We start from the raw sequence: 8,675 nt of genomic DNA on the forward strand, positions 1-8,675 counted from the left end.
TTCGTGTTCTGGCCAAATTGCGAATTCTGTTCTTAGACTTTTTCTTTTCATCGCATGCAATTTTTTTTCTTTGTTCTGCGCATTTGATTTTGTGCAAGCTTGCGTTGATATTTGCAGTGCACACATTGTTCCCCTCTGGATGGAGTTGTGAGGAGGCACCTCTCGGCAAAATACATATCCCGGTATGAAGCATACTTTTTTGAGGTAGGCTTCATACCGCAGCCACCACATAGGTATTTCAAATTAACATCTCCAATCAAAGATTCCGCCTCATTCAGTGTCCTTACAGCTTTCTTGCCCTCCTCTCGGCCTCTCAAATAAACAGTGGCCACGACCAAGCCTTCGTCAGCTGAAGGGTTTCCAAACCTGACCATTCTTTCCACGAACAAATTTGAAAAATTATTGGCTTGTGCTTCGCAGCAAGCATAAGCTAGGCTGTCGTCCACTGTAGGTATTGAATTATGGGGTTTTACGTGCCAAAACCACTTTCATGATTATGAGGCACGCCGTAGTGGAGGACTCCGGAAATTTCGACCACCTGGGGTTCTTTAACGTGCACCTAAATCTAAGTACACGGGTGTTTTCGCATTTCGCCCCCATCGAAATGCGGCCGCCGTGGCCGGGATTCGATCCCGCGACCTCGTGCTCAGCAGCCCAACACCATAGCCACTGAGCAACCACGGCGGGTTCTGTAGGTATCCGCATCCATGTAACCGGAATGAGAATGTCCTCAAACGGATGACGGCCTCCGTGGTGGTTAGACGTCTGCAGTGTTGCAGAGTCGCCCACAGTGCCCGCTTCACTAGAAGAACCGGAGCAGTCGTTGCAGTCTTGGAAGCCTGCTTCGAGAGAACAGGAGTCCTCGTTGATTTCCGAGCCCGGTTTGCCGAGTCCAGTCCAAGGAGGTTATATAAATTTCTATTAATATATTATTATATTATATTTATATTATATTATTAATATATTAATATAATAATTACATTAATCTATTAATATAATTTTCTTTAACCTCCTTGGTCCAGTCCCTGTATCCCGCTTATGGCGTTTACGAGCTGGTTGCTGCTCGCATAAGCTTCTTTCCTTCCTTTTTGGTGCCGTCTTGGGTACAAGGTGTGGAGGGTAGTTCTCAAAAACAGTCGGAGCAGCATCGGGCTTTAGACGGGGTTTCTCTCGGAGAATCTCATTAAGAACGCCGTAGACTATTACCTTGAACGACCACTCGATGCAGGTGTCTTCGAAGTATTTTTCGCACACCACAGCTGACGGCGTCAACTTTCTGTCCCCTCTCTTGATTTTCCTTTCCCACTCCGCGAGCCTCACAGGGTCGTTTGGAGCAGTGAACATCGAGACACGCTCTTTGTTCGACTTGTAACCACTCCGACAAAGCGGCACGAAACACGTCTTTTCCTTGCACTGCCGCTTTGCCTTTGACATCGTGCTGCACCACTAGCATTTGTGTCGTGAACTTACGAAACTTCGCGCTTGACGACAGAGCAGCCACAAGACACGCACAGAAGTAGGAAGGCCGCAAATCAACCACTCAAGAAACACGCGGAAATCTCGTACACGCGCCAAAACCGACGGCGACCAGTCTGCGCAGCCAGCGGAGCTGCAACTCTGGCACCCTCCCGACGAGCAGCGCCCTCTATTGACGATAGCGGGTAGGCATCACGGAAGGAGCCACCCTCTCGCATAGTGCGGGGCGCGCGCTGAGCACACTAGCCAGTATATTCTAGGCACTATAGGTTCGTTCGATTTACCTTGCACTGCGTGAACTAGTTGCTGGCAGTTCAGAAAAAGTGCCACACTCATGCAGCGCCAGTTCAGCAGTGCAGGCATAGCGCGACACTAGCGCCAAACTGAAACGAATGCTGAAGTGCAGGTAGTGCAGGCCTTCTGCTGGTCTTGGCGCTTCTCCAGCTGCACGTCGACTTTTGTTCATGGATTGATCCAGCCTGCCCGCGGTTAGGCGAAAGTGTTTTGAAGGGTGTACAGGCTGGTTGATATGGCGGAAAGCGCTATGGATTGCGGCGCATCATGTGCAGCCATCGTTCAAACAGTTATTGAGCTGATGGACTCGGACAGTGAAGACGAGGACTTCGACGATGTTGTCACAATTCTAGCGCTGAAGCTAACTAGGTTGCAACGCAATAGAATTACTAAGTACTGTGAAGAAGTCGTGAGTCGCTACTTTGATGTTGAATTTAAAAGACTTTTCCGCCTATCGCGCGAGACGTTTGATAGACTTGCTACCGGATACATGGCGTCGCCGTTCTTCCCGAGCGCGACAAGAGGACGTCCAAAAGTTAGTGCCGAAAAGACATGCTTGGTGGTTTTGTGTTACTTGGGTGGACAGTGTAGTATGTACTCTTTGGCTGACCGCTTCGACCTTGCCGTGTCGACTGTACACAGCTGTGTCGTGCGAATGTTGGATTTCCTCTACAGTGTCAGTGAGGAGGTTATTGCATGGCCTGGCCGGCAGGAGCAGGAGCGCAGCAAGGCGAGCTTCCTTGCGAAAACCGGTGGCAAGGGGCCCCTAAACACAGTAGGCTGTATTGACGGCTGCCACGTCGAGATCAACAAGCCGACGGAATCTCTTCATTCTTACTACAACCGAAAGAAGTGGCCTTCAATTGTGCTGCAAGGCATTGTCAATGACAGAAACAAGTTCCTGGACGTATTTATTGGATTCCCTGGCTCGGCACATGACGCAAGGGTGCTGCGTGAAAGCCCTTTCTTTGAAGAAGCCGCGTTGAAATGCTGCAATGGATATATCCTTGGAGATTCAGCATATCCCCTCCTACCATGGCTGATGACGCCTTACCGAGACAACGAGGCTACTTTCCCGTCGTGGAAGAAAAAGTTCAACGAGGTTCATTCGCAGCAAAGAGTGGCAGTTGAGAATGCTTTCGGACTGCTGAAGCAGCGCTTCAGGCGGCTGTATCTCGTCGATGCTGCAAGCATCAAACAGTGCGTACTTACTGTCATGGGTGCATGTGTTCTGCACAACTTGTGCAATGAAGAGAGATTTTTTTGACTAACTGCGGCAGCTGCCAGTGCAAGAAGCAGTTGTCAATGATGAAGACACCGATATCTTCATTGACCGTGGTGTGGCAGGTTTCAGCGAGAGCTTGCGAGAAGATATTGCTCAGAATCAGTGCTGATGCTGTATACATTTGAGTGTTCACATCAAGCATTTTTTGTCATGGGCACGTGTGCACAAGTGCCAGCAGCAAAGAACAGTGTATTGAATAGCACATCCATTTCTGGTACCTGCAGGGCTGATACACTGCCTTTATAGCTATTCTAACTACTCTTATAGTCACTGCAGCTATGCTCAATATGAGAAGCTATGTACAAGGTGTGGATGCACAGTTTTTGAATTTGAATGTTGCTGAATGTTAATGCCATTAGCTATTGACCCAATAGAGAAAGCCAATAAATGGTTAATGCATGTTGGGGTGCTGTGTGTGATTTACTACATAGCCGAAATGGGGGCTGAGGCAGGATGTGTTGCAAGACACATCGTTATAGCATATGCGTTAAATGAGGCTTGAGAACCACTGCGAAACATATGCTTGTAGTAAAGCATGTTTTGATCATCTTATATCAGTGACTGGTGAGAAAGCAACATGACAATCAATGTTTTTGGCAATTTATTTGACCTGGGTAGCTTTAGCCTCATCTGCTGTAACAAGCCGCTCCAGCAAAGCCATCTTTTTTTCAAAGCGCTCGGCCCGATCCTTTTTAGCCTCCTGGAAAACATCCGGGAGGGTGTTGATGTAAGTGTCCCTGCGGCGCCGCTTGTGGCGTACATCATCCTGGGGCTGTTGCGATGGCCCTGCCTCGTTGTTGCAACTGGCCTGTGTCTGGAGGTGTACTGGAACGAGCATTTTAGGTTGAAAACACTTTTTGGAACTGCTCCATAATTAAGCTCAGGCAGTCTTACCATAAATCTTCAGCCTGTAATATTTTTCCTGGGGCTAAAAGGAATGGGGGTGCAATGTGATGCTCGCGCTCCAGTACCTCACCTAGCTCCCTAAAAAAAATATGTTCAAAACATCATGAATGGCAGCTCAAGTAAATCCACAGTAGCAAGAACCTCAGAACATTTCATGATGCAGCACAAAAGGCAAAAATAAGCAAGGGGTATTTGGTGAGCCTCTGTCTGCTAACCAACGTTTCAAGAAGTAGACTTGTCTGTCTTAGTGAAAACAAGTCCACTTGTTAAATGTTGGATATCAGGCCAAGGCTCTCCTCTACCTCTTGTTCAGTTTACTACGATTTCGACCTCCAGTAAATATACTTACTCTTCATGGCTGCAGTTGACGCGCGAATGGCCTGAGGAGTTGTTCTTCGTCTTTGCTCGTTTGTATGCCCTTTCTAAACTCTTCCATTTATTTTCGGCCTGAATTGGGCTCACATTGCAATCAAAGCGTTTGTTTATTGCATTGGCAAGGGCTCGCCACAGTACCTTCTTCGTCCTGAAAAGATGCAGAGCATAAAAATATATTTTTCCATTTAACAAAACAAAAGTCAGCAACAGGGGTTTGTCAAAATGTCTGCAGACCAATAAAGACCACTGAGAGCATTTAGAGGCTCCAGCACTGGTGTGATGACCTCTAGTGTGGACTCGCAAGGAGCAAGGAAAATGATCTCGTTCAGCACAGTTTCCGAAATTTCATTACTCTCAATGGCGAAATTGGCATTACATAGGGAAGGAAGCTTCATCAAAACGTAGTCATATCAGCATGTTGTGATGATCATGATGTTACTAACAGGTTAATACCAGTTATTTAAACAGACGAGCCAAACCTACCAGTGCTGGCAGCATGATGAGGGTAAACATGCACATGAAGGAATATTTCGACAGCGCTAAAAAAGACTCACACATAGACAGGGTCAGGACGGGCACGCCGAACTCTAGCTGGCTTTTTTTTTTTTTAAACAAGTAAAAACGAGAACTTTCTGTGCGTGCACACTGACGGTAGGCATCCGAACCTGTATACATACATACAAATGTGCATATTAGCAGCTAGCTAGGCATACTTATATATATATATATATATATATATTGCATAACATATATGAAAAGAACCAGGGAATGAAGGAGGGAAACCGCTAAAATTATGGTCAGTAAGCTTGTCTAATCACTCAGTAGCTTGGCCAAGCATGATAGAACCCCACAAAGACCTTTAACAAAAAGCTTACCGGAAGCCCCCTTTTTTCCCATGAAGAGCCTTCTTTTCCTTGTAGTAGGGTCCCTACTTGTAGTCCGAAATCAGGAACCGTGTCCTGCTTTCAGACCACAGTTCAGTGGTATCTGATTCCGGCACGCCCCGTGCCACTTCTGCAGGTGCCTCCCGTGCCGCCGTTTCTGCTGCTGCTGGCGACTGGGTGCCGGTAGGCGGCTGCTGATCCGCAAACACTACGGACATAACTGTCCCGTCTGGTTAAGAAGTAGAAAATTACTCAGTGCAACATAATAATCTAGTCTGTGGCTGTACAATGCCGGATGTACAAAAGCTAAGAATTTTTGTTTTTGTCAAGCGCAGTATATTCCAACAACGTAAACACAACTGTTTAGACACAAGCGTACCGCACCCAATAGCTAGAATACCATTGAGTGCACATGCGGAATAAATATAAGTATAAAAAGTTACCTTTAGACGCTAACCTACGCACCGATATTGCGCCCCGCTAGCACACACAAAGAGGTATTAGTGCTAATACACACAAATAGGTATCAGTTTACTACAGATAGTCGTGTGCCAAGGAAAGGTAAGCTGTCATACAGAAACTAACTCGCAGCAGTTAATAATGCGATTAGCTCGCTGACTACAGCGAAATATTTCTTGCGGGTATGACGTTACAAGCAAAATGCTTCGTGCACCCACGTGTTTCATGCAACATGGAGCTGTGCCCAAACATACCTTTTGTCCTGTACGCATAGCCGTTCTCTTGCCAAACACGGCTCCCATCTTCATTGACGATTGGCGTCAGCTTCGTTGACACGCCGTCTATTGCAACGCAAATGCTGCCGTCGTCTGCTGCCATGGCTGTTGCGCTTGTGCACGACCGGCACCACCTCCCAACAGGGTGCAGGGTCTGCCTGAAATAGCCCTGCACGACGCCTGCACTTGTTTAAAACGAACGCCGTAGTTCAGAGGGCGCCACGTTGCGCTGCCAAAACGAATGGCCGAGTGTGGCACTACATGAACTAGTTCAGGTAGTGCAGCCAAATTGAAGACACCAAAATTCAACAAGAGGGGACACTTCAAAAACTGGCAACGGGAACCACGTCACGCCTAGTTTCAACTCCATCCGTTAGTTGACGCAAGCATTAGAAAAAAAAAAATGTGAAATTAACTTAGAGAGAACGTTTTATTTTTTTTACTCTTTCCCACTAAAAGTTAAAAATAAATGTAAATGAACTTATACTTTGCAACTTATTTTTGTTGCGTTGCCTAGCAACATGCTAGCGGCACGCCAGACGCGCGTGCATACGTCATGCGCCAGATATGCCGCAGGAGTGAGCTCCCGTGCTCGGCGACCCGTCTCTTTTGAATGTAGCCAGTTTTTTGGGCTTCCGGCGTTCTCTTGTGTTCCATCTGCATTTTGACACGGCACCGCTGCACTACTGGACTACAGCAAGGTGAGGAATTTTGTTTGACAGTCTGCGATGCACTTCAAGCACATTTAGGCTTACTGCACAAAACTGAACCTATGTAGTGACGCGGTTATCGAAAAACAGCTCCGCCGTCCGAGCCTAGTTAATTTGAGTTAATTACTCGTATTGGGAGATGTTTGCGACGCTTCCTATGAGCCCAAGCATAATTATAACTTATTTCGGTAGTTTTTGGGCACGCTCGCCGCACCTGGCTTTGCGACAAGCACCTTGGCCGTGTGACGCAGTTTCGCGTGTACTGAATCTTACCGGGGCAAGTTTTGGCGCTTGCTCTGACCCCCAGACATTATTGTAACTAATTTCGCTACTTTCTGGGGTACTTTTCAAGCACAGTGGCCGCGCTCGGCGTAGTGGCGCAGTTAGCGAAAAGCAGCTCGGCTGTGTGCCGCAATTAGTTTCGCGTGTACTGAATCTACCAAGCTCGTACCTGCCTCGAGCAGAGACATGGTCGGCATACAAACATAATAATACTGTGAAATTTCTGTTGGGAATATGTCCACAGGGTTCAGTTACGTTTGTGTCACAGGCATTTGGTGGTCGAGCCAGCGACAAAGCCATAACAGAGGAATGTGGGGTACTGAACCTGCTTGAATACGGGGATGTTGTGCTAGCCGACAGGGGTTTCCCGATAGCGGAAAGTGTGGGTTTGTGTCATGCATCACTGGCTACACCTGCTTTCACTAAAGAAAAAAGACAATTGAGTAGCAGTGATATTGAGCGGACAAGAGAGATAGCAAAAGTAAGAATCCACGTGGAGAGAGTAATAGGAATGGTGAGAAACAAGTTCACCGTACTGAAAGGGAACCTCCCTGTTGAAGCCCTGAAAGCAAATGAGCACGGGGAATGCCAAATAGACAAAATTGCTCGCGTGTGTTGTGCCCCTACAAATCTTTGCAACTCTGTAGTAACATTTGATTAAAGGGTGGCTACGCTCCTGCAGTTTACGTTGCTGTAACCTGAACCTCAGAAGTCAAAGATGGCCCTGACAAAAAATGTGTGACCTGTATCTGACACAGCTGCCAAAAGTAGGCTTTTAAAATCCAAAAGTCGTTTGTAGTCACTTTACATTACTGAATCATGTATTCACTTTACATGATTATTGTACATAACTGGCATATGCACATTGCACTTCCCAAAAATGGCACAAGCCTCACTGCTTGCAAAATTGACAAAATCATTGGTCAGCCTTTGGTGCTCTTGTCATACCTATGCACTTAAAATGAAACCATGTAATAGGGCATTTCGAGCCATCGCAGGCAATCATTTTGCCTTTCTCTGGTCCCTTGCATATGCAGTACTCCGTGCTATCACTGCCGTCAGACCTCTTCGACAAATTTTGGTTTTGTGTGGACTGATACCCCTGTTACACGGGCACTTGCAACGGCCGTTAACGGAAACGGCAGTTGAACGCCGTAACGGCCGTGGGAACGGAACGGTGGTGGCAGCGCTCACACGGCACTTTCCATGCTCAGTAGGTTCACTTCTGTTTCGACGATTTATCACGTGACTCTTGAACTTTTTACCTCGCCAACTCTAAAAAAATTTTGTTTCTCCAATTATTTTCTGCGCTACATGCTGTACAGTGTGTTTAACTATTTGCAAAAGTTGTTTGCAAAACTAGCGGAGCTCAGTTAGCCGATCCAATCCGATCCATGGCGTTGCAAAATGGCTGCGTTTGTTGTGGTTTCAATGTGGTGAAGCGTCCCATTTCACGTTCCATCGCTTGTACTAACCGCAGCACCACTGTGCATTTCCTTTTTTCTTTCGTACCGCGAGTGACCGTCTGCGCGATTCAGCAGGTGCAGTGTTGAACGTGGTGCGACTTTGCGACGCGCACCCGAGAACAGCCGCGGAATGGCGGTTAGCCGGCCGCCTTATGAATGCGACCGTGATCGTCCACCCGATTTGCTTCTCCTGGTTGCGCACTACGAGGCCTTGTCGTCTGCAAAAAGGGCTGAACTGCAAGCTGTGCGCATTCAGAAAGCGT

General features: G+C 47.1%; 1 pseudogene; it reads left to right on the forward strand.

Annotated features, from left to right (window-relative positions):
- Positions 1 to 1,826: 1,826 nt before the first annotated feature.
- Positions 1,827 to 3,431, forward strand: LOC126538921 (uncharacterized; annotated as a pseudogene).
- The last annotated feature ends 5,244 nt before the right edge of the window (positions 3,432 to 8,675 follow it).

The sequence above is a fragment of the Dermacentor andersoni genome, chromosome 8 (genome assembly GCF_023375885.2).
Source record: "Dermacentor andersoni chromosome 8, qqDerAnde1_hic_scaffold, whole genome shotgun sequence".
NCBI classification, from domain to species: domain Eukaryota; kingdom Metazoa; phylum Arthropoda; class Arachnida; order Ixodida; family Ixodidae; genus Dermacentor; species Dermacentor andersoni.